At 43.7% G+C, this 12346-nt stretch overlaps 1 long non-coding RNA gene across 1 annotated transcript; it reads left to right on the forward strand.

Moving 5' to 3' along the window:
- The first annotated feature begins 7710 nt into the window (after positions 1 to 7710).
- On the forward strand, positions 7711 to 11921 carry LOC143305507 (uncharacterized). Its single transcript, XR_013062515.1, has 4 exons — positions 7711 to 10105; positions 10522 to 10710; positions 10798 to 10982; positions 11068 to 11921. It is a non-coding gene; the product is annotated as an uncharacterized LOC143305507 (long non-coding RNA).
- Positions 11922 to 12346: the final 425 nt, after the last annotated feature.

Genomic DNA, 12346 nt, shown 5'->3' on the forward strand with positions numbered 1-12346 from the left:
AGCTCTTGCGAGAGCTATAACTTTTTCTTCTTTCTGCCAATGCACTTGAGGTCGACCTGCTCCGTTACGTCTTGTAGTAAGCTGCATCACGATTTCCTGCTCCCCGAATTGATAATCCAGTCGCACAAAATCTCGTCTATCAGGAATTTCGTTGGAGTGTAATCGTCTCCCATTGTTCCGCACTAAATCACGATAAATCTTACGAGCTAAAGTATAATTTGTATTTTGGCATGTTTGCTCTTCCGTGGTTTCGAATAAACTGCCTCTTTACGGAGTTCGAAACCGTGCGAGATGGAGGCGTTTCCTATTGAAATCATAAAAACTACAGAGGAAAGAAAGAAAGGAAATAAGGAAAACAGGGAGAAGAATAGAGATGGGGTGAACACCACATCTACAAGTTCAACAACCGAGTGGCCGTTCGCATAGAATCTATACCAATTCACGTGTAATGCTGATCCGATACTTTTTATGACGCTCGACCTCCAGGCATAAAGAAAGAAAATTTAGATGCCAGATCAAGAATACTAAAATACTTAGCTGCTCCAAATAGATCTAATATATCAGTGATATTGGGAAGCAGATAAGCATCACTAATTGTCTTTTCATTTAACTTACGATAATCTATGCCCATACGCCAACGTGGTTTACCTAAAGGACCGGGTTTCTTTGGGACCACCCAAACCGGTGAGTTATAAGGACAGGCAGATGATTGAATTACATTATTTTCTAACATTGAAGTAACTTGTTTTTGTATCGCTTCTTTATGAATAGGTGGAAAACGGTATTGCTTAGTATTAATCGGAATCTCATCTGTTGTCACGATTGCATGATGAAGAACTTTAGTGGAACCTAGTTTTTCTATCGGCAAATGGAATTGATGAGGGAATTCATTGATAATCTCCAGGATGCTAGCACGTTCGACTTCGTTGAGATCATTCAGTTCTAAAAGTTCAGCTATTTGAACCAACCTGTGAGCATTGGCTTTTTCCCGACTTAACTTTGAATCTGTTGCACAACCTGAACGGGGTAATAATGAGCTTTCCGAAAATTCTTCTAACTCAACCGGTGATATGGTTACATTTACGCAATTGGGATTAGTATTGATTGCGAAAATTTTTGCAAACCCATTCCGTTGTGTGACTAAAGCTTCTCCTATATAAACACCTGGATCTGTAATTAGTCTCCTTATGTAAGCTAATTCGGTTTTAGATTCCTTAATTGGGACGGATATGAGTGTCTTCGTACGAGGAAACAATTTAAAAGAAGATGATGAGAGAACAAAAAATTCGTCATCAATCTGTAGGCTATTTGGCATACTATTTCCGAATCTTAATACCGCGTCTTGGTTTTCTTAAAATGGTATTCCCAAAATTCCTGCCTCGGCGATGGGGAAAACATCCTGAACAATTTGGAATTTAACGTTAATGTCACGAACTTTGACGTTAATCTCTCCGCAGGTAAACACTCCTCCTGAACCAATACCGGTGAGATTGTAAACGACACTAGTGTTTATCTCTACATTAGAAACTATTCTCTTGTGTTTTATTAGATTCAATTGTGAGCCTGTATCAATGAGGAAGTCAGCAGATCCTCCATGGAAACAGCTGTGAATCAATTTTATCACCGGAGAATGCCCAATGTTTTTTATTTCGACCTGGGAGCAGGCCCAACGGGTTTGAAGGGAGCAATCCACGGTTCGTTCCGCGCGACTCCCCGACGTGGAACGCCCTTTGAGTTTAAATGTCCCTGATCCGTGATTTTACGAGAAAAAACACCTTGAGGCTGAGGTGAGTTTTGGCCTTGTTTCCTAAAACAACGCGCTTCCATATGACCGGTTTTTTTACAATACCAACATCTAATTTGTTCCTGTCTTAAAGGATTTCATCGCGTTTCTTGAATTTGGGGACAATGACTTCGCAAGTGTCCCACTTTATTACACTGAAAACATCGGCGGTCATCGAAATCTATTTTACGGACATTCGCGTTCCCGATAAGAGGCTGCGAAGATGGAGACAATCTTGATCCTTCGACCGTTACCGATTCTAATCTACGCGCAATGTCAATAACATCTTCAAGATCCGGTATTTCTTTACTATCTTTGTCTTTAAGCATTATTCTTAACATTCCGTTCCGAAGGCCGTTAATAAATGTAGCTATAGCTGTATTGTTCAATAAATCAACAACACCGCTTAACTGTTCAGAATTGTACGTGTCCTTGGCTACCTCTATTCCGGTATTTAATATTTTACATACTCGCGATCCGAAAACCTCTACCGAATCATTAGTTCCCTGTTTCAATCCCATAAATTCCTCGTTAATACTATGCATGTTAAACGAACGCACGTATGCCTTTTTAAGTAATCCAATTAACTCGTCTAATGTATTTGGTTCCCGGCGATTTGAAAGTATTAATTCTGCATGCCCTACGATTGTACCACGAATTAAAAACAGAAGACCGGCTCTATCCTCAGGTTTTACTTTGGAACTAATCAGCTGACACTCCTTAATAAATTCAGTCAGGGAACTGGATTTGCAGTCAAACTGAAGTATCAAATCCTTCACTAAAGAGAGACAAAGATATGATTCTGGAAGCATACTAGATAACTCTATAGAGGTTGGAGTATTTTTAGAAACAGCAGCAGCAACCGTAGTCGAGGACAAAGGTACATCAGTTATTGTGCTATTAAAAGGGATAGACCTGAATGAACTACTCACTCAGAATTTGCGGAATGATAAATTTGGATGGTGAAATAGGGGTTTAAAGAATGCGTCACAGGACGTGATATCTGGCCGCCTAAATTGTTGCATATCGGTATGATATCAATGTAGGATTGAGACGGGCAGAGGGTCGAAAATCTCATTTAAAGTGAAAAAATGTTTAATTATAATGTTTAAAAGAATACATCGAATAACGTCCGCTCGCGTTCACGGCTCGACAACTAAAGCCGAGTATCCACCTGTATCAAACGCCCGTATCGTATCACCGTTCCGAACCGTTTTGAATAGGCAGGCGTTGGCCCGTTGCATGCAACGGCGTGCTGTGGCTCGGACAACATTTCTTCGTTTCTTGAAAGAAACTCCTATAGGCGAGAAGTTTCGATTTCCTGCATGCTGTTTCTTTATTGTAATTGTCCTAACCATATCGTGTTTGGTATCATTTTAATCAGAAAAATGTCACAAATATCTTGGTAAAAGTTTTATAAGAAAAAAATAAAAAATAACAAAGTTCAGTCATTGCATTAGTATTATCTCATTAGTATTATATCCGATTCTAGATCATATTATCTCGAGCCTCAAGTGTCATGTTTCCACTTGACATAGCATTTCGGGTCTTCGCCTGGATATGTTGTTTTTACGTTTCAAGTGGTCTCCGAACCTATCCTTTTGTAACGACCCAGTGATAGGTACGTCACTGCACCGACGTATAGGGAGAGCGGTTCCCCAAGAAGGCGACTCGTATGAATGAGAATTGGGATTATAGGTTCGTGTGATGTGCGGTTAAGGAGTGAAATCCAACATTAATGTATCAAACTAAAAATTATCCTTTATTTAAGTAAGTAAATTAACTATAATTGCTCTAAGTAAGTATAATATTAAGTATAACAATAGGTACGCCCTAGATAATGAAATACAATAAGAAATTATAATATGTACGCCCTAGATAATGAAATACAGTGCAAAATATATGATTAACGCGACTTGATCTTCGAATACAGCCAATACTCTGTACAATTTGCCAAGTTACACTAAGTACTGGAAAACTATATTCTAGTAGCTTGTACGATACCTTTGGACACGAGCGGACTATACCTACAGGTCGCAATCGGTTTCTGGTCTAGCCAGAGCTATGCTAATACAGGCCTGCTCAAGGAGCTCCGCTCCTCGCTAGCTCTTTACACTTGAACGTGTGGCTTAGTATTAGCACGTGTTCAACACGTTGCGTACCATGAGTAGGGTGTCCACAGATCCGAACTCTCGTACGTCGCTACTGAAAGAGAAGGATAGAGCTAATCTCGCGCTCTATAGTTGCCTAGGCAATTCAGCGCAAGCTTTTCCTCTACTTCCAGAGTATTGTCTGCATCTGACCGAAGCCAGGGAAGATCTGATCTGGCTCTGCGTGGAACGCCTCTATTTATAGTCAGATTCTGCTGACTTAGCGTTTTTTTTATTATAGGGTTCCTCTGAATTTCTGGAATTCCCCATCACGTGACGGCCAAGCACCCCTGCTCCTTAGTCTACGCGGTCACCCTACTCTAGAATCTCACCCCACCGCGAGATCATCGGGGTTGCGCTGGCGCGTATGCATTCGTTTGTCGATCATTTATCGATAATCTATTTACCGACTGACTTACCGACTAATTGCTTATCGACTTATTCAATCAGACTATATTATCGATTAAATGAAATTTATTTATTATAAGAAGTATAATACAAATCAAACTAATTACTTTTTATAAATTCAATTAAACGTAAAAATTAAATTAACCATTTTGTGCTAAAAATAAATTATAATAATAAAAACGAAATGGAAAAAGGTGCTAAGTGTTCTTAACGGGTCGTTACACTTTGAACAGCAAGAAACCGACAATTTTCGGATCGGCCCGTTCCTTCACCTCCGTATCACAGCCCAATAGAACTTTCGATATTCGGCAACGGAAAAATCTCTGGATAATTAACATTGTCCTTTTTCAATAATCACAGAGGTTCTTATTAACATTGCTCTTTTATGTACAGCGTATCACCGAAGATAATTGATCTGTTTAAATATATTTAGACGACAAAATTTGTCTAAATTAAATTAGATTAAGATCATAAATAATTTCATCGATTTTGAAATGAATCCAATAATACCGCAAGATTTCAAATAAATTGAAACCCAAGTGACGGCACGAAACGCTATGTCAAGTGCAAACGCATGAACCTTTCCTTCGATGGAACGGCAAAGAACCAAGAAATTTTTCGGATGGGTCCGTTGCCTCCGTTCCTTTGGAACGGCACGCAGCAAAACGAAACTCCTCGCCTGTAGTGGCCCAGTCCTATTGCCGAACCGTTTCTATCAAGAAACGAAGAAATATTGTCCGAGCCGTAGCACGCCGTGGCATGCAACGTGGCAACGTCTGCCTATTCGAAAGGGTTCGGAACGGTGATACGATACGGGCGTTGGATACAGGTGGATACTCGGCTTAATGTTCTGAGGCCCGTTGCCTCCGCGCTTTTTATTTGTTTTTCGTTTCTAGATTTTTCGGGAACAATCCTATACCTTCTGGAAAGCACTGCATGGCAACGGCCATCGCACGTCAAATGTCTCACTCCTACATCAATAAATAAATTTGTAAGGATTTTATAGAGCAATTATGTTATCCAAATTCATAGTTTGTGTTTTTATGAGTTAAATGAATCTTACAATTTTGAGATGAGTGTAATTACAATATTTTGTTAGTTGGCGTGATTTTGTTGCGTTGGGTAATTTTTTGGCTAGTACTTCTTTGTACTTTTACTAATCGATGTGTTATCAAGAGTAAATAGTTTCAGTTGATCATTTACTTCCCTCGCCGCTGAGATTGAAGCAGTAGGGGTGCGTAACGGAGCTATAGTGCGTGTATTGAATAATATTGTAGACTGACACTTCTGGGCTTCTTTTATTAAATTTTAAATTTGGAGTTTCTAGAATGAAATTGGTGATTCTTGGATCCTCTATTGTGGAGGGTATACACTGAGATAGCGAGTGTCTTGAATGCGCTGGTTCCGAGTATTGTCAAGTGCTCCATCGGTTTAGTGTCCTATGGTTGCTTGGAAATTTTGTGCACCTGGTGGGGTATTTGATATATATCCCCGTCGATTTTTGGTATTGTCACTTGAACGAAACATTTTCTTGTTCGAAACACTTTGATTACGGACGTGATACTTGACATACTGACATGTACGCCGAGGAAGGAGCTGTTCCTTGCCTGGGTGAGTAGTCGGGTTTTTTTTTTTTCCAAGGATACAGGCCATGGTTGTGCTTTTGTTCATTTGGTTCCCTTTCGTTTCTTTCTCCTGGGCTCATTCTCCTCTTCTTCGCTCTCGGCCTCATAAATGTGATACCCAAGCTCTTTTAAGATTTCTTTTGTTCTTGCATCTATCCCTCTTCCCTTTCGTGGATCGTTATCAGCGTATTCTTCTATGAGAGGTTTTGGCATGGTCGTTTTTACTTCAGTCATTTTATACCTTCCCGGGAGCCCCAATGCTTTGTCTTATGAGGCAGTTCTTATGACTGCGTAATATAAGTCAGGGTAATTCCTGTGATTCAGTTCGTCGGCTCCTTCGAGGGGTACCAACTTAAGAAATTAGAAACTGGGACCATGCAAGTTTCTCAATTCTTTGAGTTTTATTGTCATTTCTCTAGCCTGCATGGCTATGGATGATAGCTCTAGAGCCCTGTTGTGAGAGGCGATGAATGCCTCCATCATCAAAATAGACTTTAGTCCGTAATTAATAAGGACCATTCGCACTTGTTCTATTACTGCCTTGTAAAGAGGATTCATCTCAGAGAATATCTCAGTGGTCCACAGTAATAGTGCCATCCTCACGTTTGCCCTGGGCTTGATCCATGTTTGCCACGCGATACATGCGTCGAGCAGTGCATTAATATTGGGGCTAACGACGTCTTTTATACAAATCGTTGCACAAAGTGCCTTCCACCTTTTTTCGAAATACTCTTTATTGGCATCACTCCCGGTCCTTATCTCTTGTCTTAGCGTCATTAACCCCGCCATAGCTATAAAAGCTAAATATTGGTCCTTGGAGCTATCCTCCTGGATTTTGGCTGCTTTCTGCAGAGTGGCCTCATCGGTTATAGTCAGGGCTTCAACAAAGGCCGGCCTCTTTCCAAAAAGCCAGCAAATGCATGTGGTTACGGCGTCATCAGCAGGTATATTGGCTCCTGTTATGAGGACGGCGTAGACAGGCGTCCAAAATTTCGCATCTGTGGAAATAGTCAACCTAATTTCTCTCCTGATGGGTATTACAGGTGCAATGCTTGTGCTTGTTGATGCCATAGTCAAATAATTTTGTGTCTTTCCCTCTTATAGTTGTTCAACAGCTTTTGTTGTTCTTTAATGTCACCAATAGGTATGTGATTGAGCTGAAGATGGCTCCCAGTAGCTGTAGGGACCATCCGTATAGTGTGTATAGTGTATATCCCCTTATGATTGTGTCGATTATTAGTTTGCAGATGTGAATGATTATGAGAATCATTATTACTGCTGAACTAATAGAATCAACTTTGTTAGACGAAATTTTGTCATTAGGAAAAGTTGTTGTGCTAGTCTAGCACAATCCGGCACAATCAAAGAAAATTCGAAAATCTCAAATTTTTGAATCATCCCCACCCTTTTTTGTTAATTTTTATTAACATTCAAGCTAATATCAACTTTTAACGCACGTATCTCGCAGATTGTAAGTAGCACAATTCAGCACAACTTGCAGAATTCGATTATCTGTCGCCGTTCGTAAGTTATACGATGTGACCCTTTCGGGGGTTCACTCTATAATACTTTTTTAGAATGCTGTAACTTTAATGTCGTTGGGCGCCAGCCACGTTTCGTGGCGAGGAGGAATTGGGAGACAATAAGGGGTTATTACAGGAGACGGGTTTCTCGGCACTTTTGGGATGGCCGTAACAATACTTCGCGGGGGAGTACGCGAGGAGGATAGTTTAGGGTGGGGAAATCTCAGGGTGGGAAATCTCACGGGAAAGTTCCTTTACGTTACGCGTCGAGTAGGGGTCGAAATAAGGGAAATTTAAAGGAGATTGGAAAAAAGGGGGTTACGACGAAATCGCGGAGTATAAACGAGCGGATGAAGAAGGTACCGTGACTGGAGCTCAGAATCACAATTATTAGAATCTTAGGGACTCATCGGTGCTGCATCTTTCTCACTCAAACACGTTAACGCGCTACTCGCTCTATACGTTTTCTCCAAAAATCTTATGACGGGTTACCGCCGGAGGCTTGCCGACTCAGCCTGTAAGTCCGGGGTTCAAACGAATGAGTAAGCCGGTTGGGTTTAGGTGGAAAGACTAAATTTATTTTTACGCTTATAACTTACTTAAACTACGGCCCTAGGCGTCCTTAATAGTTGTGGAATACTGGTATAAATGAAATAGAAATTATTTTACACTTTTCAGTGCATTTCGAAGTCGGTTTTTTTTTGTTAAAAATTATTTTTGTTCTCACTTTGTTCCACCTCTCCTGTGCTATGTTATTAAACCTTACATGGTGTCAGTTTAATTTAAATTGTATATACATATTTAGGGGCCACGCGAGATGCGATTGCGCGGGCACCACACTAATGTCAGAGAATAAATAAAACACAAGATGGAATGATTACGTTGTGATACTTTTCATTAACAAAGACTCGCGATATCCAAGATGGCGATGGAAGTAGGAAAGACGCGTGCCTTTTACATCCGATCGCTTCGTCGGAAAAGTACAGAGTGAGTAAAGGGAAAAATGGGGGTGCGTTGAAGCGAGGGCGTCAGGCCCCGAGCACCCTAGAAAAGAGGGCGCGGTTGGAAGGTTTGCTTCCTTCTGTGACCGCTAGATGGCGCGAGGATCGAGGGCGCCACAGCTCTCTCCCCCCCCGTACCCATCGCTGGAAGCGAAGGGGACGAAATTCCTCTCAGAGAAGAAGATGGAAGCTGGTTATAGTTTTCGTCCACAAAAGTGACTCTTCTTGGACGAGACTGGGTAGTTTGTCGGGCCTGTGCTGAAGAATCAGGCCGAGTCTCTGGTATTGTGTGTGTTTGTGATAATGTCGAGGGCTGTGCTGGCGTTGGAAGCTGTACTGGTGCAGAGGACCGGTTCGGCGTCGGAGGCTGTGGATCCGCAGTCTCCAGATACGCCGGCTTAAGGGTGTCGGCCGACACCGTTTCTTCTACATCGTCAACCTCGATGATATACGCCTTATCGTTCAGGCGTTTAACAACCCTGTGAGGACCGGAATAAGGAGGCTCCAAACGTATGCGGATTGTATCCAGCCTCCTGAAAACGTGGGAGCAATCCCTTAGATCCTTGAACGTGAAGGGCCGGTGTTGGGTGTACCGAGAACCTGGCACAGGCCTAATTGCCCGAAAGAGGCGCCTCAGGCTGGAAACGAACTCCGGCTGACTCGCTGGTACATTCTCCGTCACGAAAAACTCGCCGGGAACCCACAACGTCATGCCGAATAGCATCTCTGCCGGAGATGCCTGGAGGTCTTCTTTAAATGCGGTACGCAAACCCAGAAGAATCGACGGAAGTAGATTCAGCCACGGAGTGTCCGGGCTGCACATGAGAGCGGCCTTGAGGGAACGGTGAAACCTTTCCATCATACCATTAGATTGTGGGTGGTATGGTGTGGTGCGGATTCGTTTTGCGCTAACAAGCTGAGCCAGAGCCGTGAAAAGCGCCGTTTCAAATTGTGTACCCTGATCTGACGTAATTGTCAGGGGCGTACCGAAAAAGCATATCCAGTGGTCAAATAGGGCTTGAGCCACCGTCGTTGCCTGAATGTTCTGAATAGGTGTCGCCATGGGCCATCGAGAGAATCGATCAATGACGGTCAAGCAGTACTGGTAACCCTGGACGAGAGGCAGCTTGACTAAATCGACATGAATGTGGTCGAATCGGTTGTCCGGAGTTGCAAAAGCGCCCAGAGCGCTTTAGTTCGCATTGTTCGGTTGTGCCGATGGATCTTCGCCCGCTGGCACGGCTCGCACTGGCGAGACCAACGGAGGGCATCTTTTCGCATCCCAGACCAAAGATACTTCTCGACAACTCGGCGCGTCGTGGTTCTGCCGCTAGGATGGGCCAACCTATGAACGGAGTCGAAAGCAGCTCGGCGAAGGGCCGAAGGGATGTACGGCCTGATGACACAGGCAGTAACGTCACAACAGATTGGCTGACCCTCAACCTCGAGGCTGAGGAGCCGGAACCGCGGGTTGTCCAAAAGATGCGGAAGCTCCGGGTCCGTGTCCTGTGCAGCTCTGATTGACGTGGTGTCGAGAGACGACGGCATGTCGACGGTTTCGACGCGCGAGAGCGCATCAGCAACGACGTTGTCCAGGCCTTTGAGGTGTTTAAAGGTGAGATTAAACTGCAAAATATAATCTAATTGTCGAGCCTGGCGCGGGTAGGCCTTGTCGGATCGCTGCGTAGCGGCATAGATTAACGGACGGTGGTCCGTGAGGACCGTGAAAGGCCGTCCCTCGAGGGACGAAAAATTTGATTGCAGCAAAAACGGCCAACAGTTCCCGGTCGTAGGCGCTGTACCGCGCCTCGGTATCCGAGAGCTTACGAGAGAAGAACCCTATGGGTCTCTACTCGCCGTCAGGTTGTTGCTGCTCCAAAGCCGCACCGATAGCAATGTTTGTCATGCATCGGTTGTCAAGCGCAATGGAGCCGTTGGAGAGAGGAAGGCAGCTTTGGCAATGCTAACCTTGCAACGCTGAAAGGCGATATCCGCCTCGGAATTCCAGCTAAGACTCTTTGTCTTTTTTAGGTTGCCCTTGAGAAGGTCGTGGAGAGGAGCCTGAAGAGCTGCGGCGTGAGGAATGTACTGCCGATAAAAGTTGAGCATCCCCAGAAAGCGGCAAAGGTCTGCTGGAAATTCCGGCCTGGGAAAGTCCTCGATGGCCTGAACCTTTCGAGGAGGAGGCTGGAAACCATCGTTAGAGACCACGTAGCCAAGGTAGTTAACCTGCGGTTTGCCAAAAACATATTTGTCCAGGTTGATTCGGAGTCTGGCTGATCGGAGTGTTTCCAATAATTGTTTAAGATGTTGCAGATGTTCCTCGTGTGATCTAGAAATTATAATCAGATCATCTACATAGCATTTCACAAATGGAAGTGCTCGTAGGATATTATCCATCGTCCGTTGTAGAGTCTGGACAGAGTTTCTGAGTCCAAACGGCATGCCCAGAAATTCGAAGAGGCCGAAAGATGTGATAACGGCTGTCTTCGGTATGTCTTCTTCTGCCACTGGTATTTGATAAAAGACCCGTTGGAGGTCAATGGTACTGTATACCTGACCTTGGCTTTCCTGTAGCAGATCTTCTACGACCGGCAGAGGGTATCGATTCGGCGTCGTACAGGCGTTGAGGGGACGATAGTCACCGGTTGCATGCCAGCTCTTCGGAACCAGATGGAGAGGGCTGACCCATTGGCATGAAGATGGTCGCACGATACCTCTGCCGAGGAGGACAGTGAATTCCTCCCTCGCTGCGGCCAGGCGCTCTCCATCCCACCGTTGAGGGCGCTCAAAGACCGGAGGCCCGGTGGTGACGATTGTATGGCCAACAGGAAGGTTCGGCAGAGTTACCTCCGTGCTGCAAGGCGAGGAGCCCGTCATGGAATAATTTTAAGGAGGGGTTGGGGTGAGGAAAATGGGCCATCTTCCGGCTTCGGGAATCGATCGTTGATCGATGAGCCGGTAACCCGGATCGATGGGGCTGACGGAAGTTCGATGATGTTGGCTGCGGGCTGTAGTCTTCGGGCTTGGTGACAGATGGCTCCATTAGGGTTGCTTTTCCGCCGTTGTTGGGCTGGTGGACGGTTGTTCTCTGTCCATCTTGGCTTCCCTTTTTTGGGAGGGGTGGTGCTGTCGCCGGCGTCGAAACTCCTTTTAGGGGTGGCAGCTTGTTGGGGTTCCTTCCGTCGCCTCCATCGGCCCGGTACCGGCGGGTGGGAAAAGGGGTAAAGTGATTTTTTTGTAGGTTACTGTGTATCGGTGCGGGTGGTTGGGGAAAGCGCAGCGATTGTAACGGGGGGGGCACACGTGACACCACGTTACAATACATATTTCAAAATTCAAAGTCGATTTTCTCGAAAACAAAGCTTCACATGAAAAATTTTTATTGTATATTTTCGATTTATTTTTTCATGTAGAATCACCCCTTTTTCGCTTGTCCGGAGTATTGTCCGGATTAATACAAATTAATTTACCAACAACAAGATATGTAGTTCTGTCGTTTTAAAAAATTTATAATTTGTCGAAATCGGGAAAAAAATAGTAAAAGGCAACTTTTTAACTTTATTTGAGCCTGTAATTAACATTTCAAATATGACATTTGTAAATTGAAGTATGTTATGTGTACGCTGAAAATTTCATCGAGATCGGTCAATGCACTTATTTGTAAGTGCATACTTTTGCGCGTCGGTTAGTCACGATTTTCACTAATTTCAATTGCTTATAACTTTTAGACGCGTTAACAATGAATTTGCCAGAAGCAAAATAAATGTAAACCGTTCAGGATGTTTAAAACATAACAAGCCCAAATACTGAAAAGCACTTTTTATTTTATAATTGTTTCTTTTGGTGCTGTTCA

The sequence above is a fragment of the Osmia lignaria genome, chromosome 8, assembly GCF_051020975.1.
Source record: "Osmia lignaria lignaria isolate PbOS001 chromosome 8, iyOsmLign1, whole genome shotgun sequence".
In the NCBI taxonomy this organism is placed as follows: domain Eukaryota; kingdom Metazoa; phylum Arthropoda; class Insecta; order Hymenoptera; family Megachilidae; genus Osmia; species Osmia lignaria.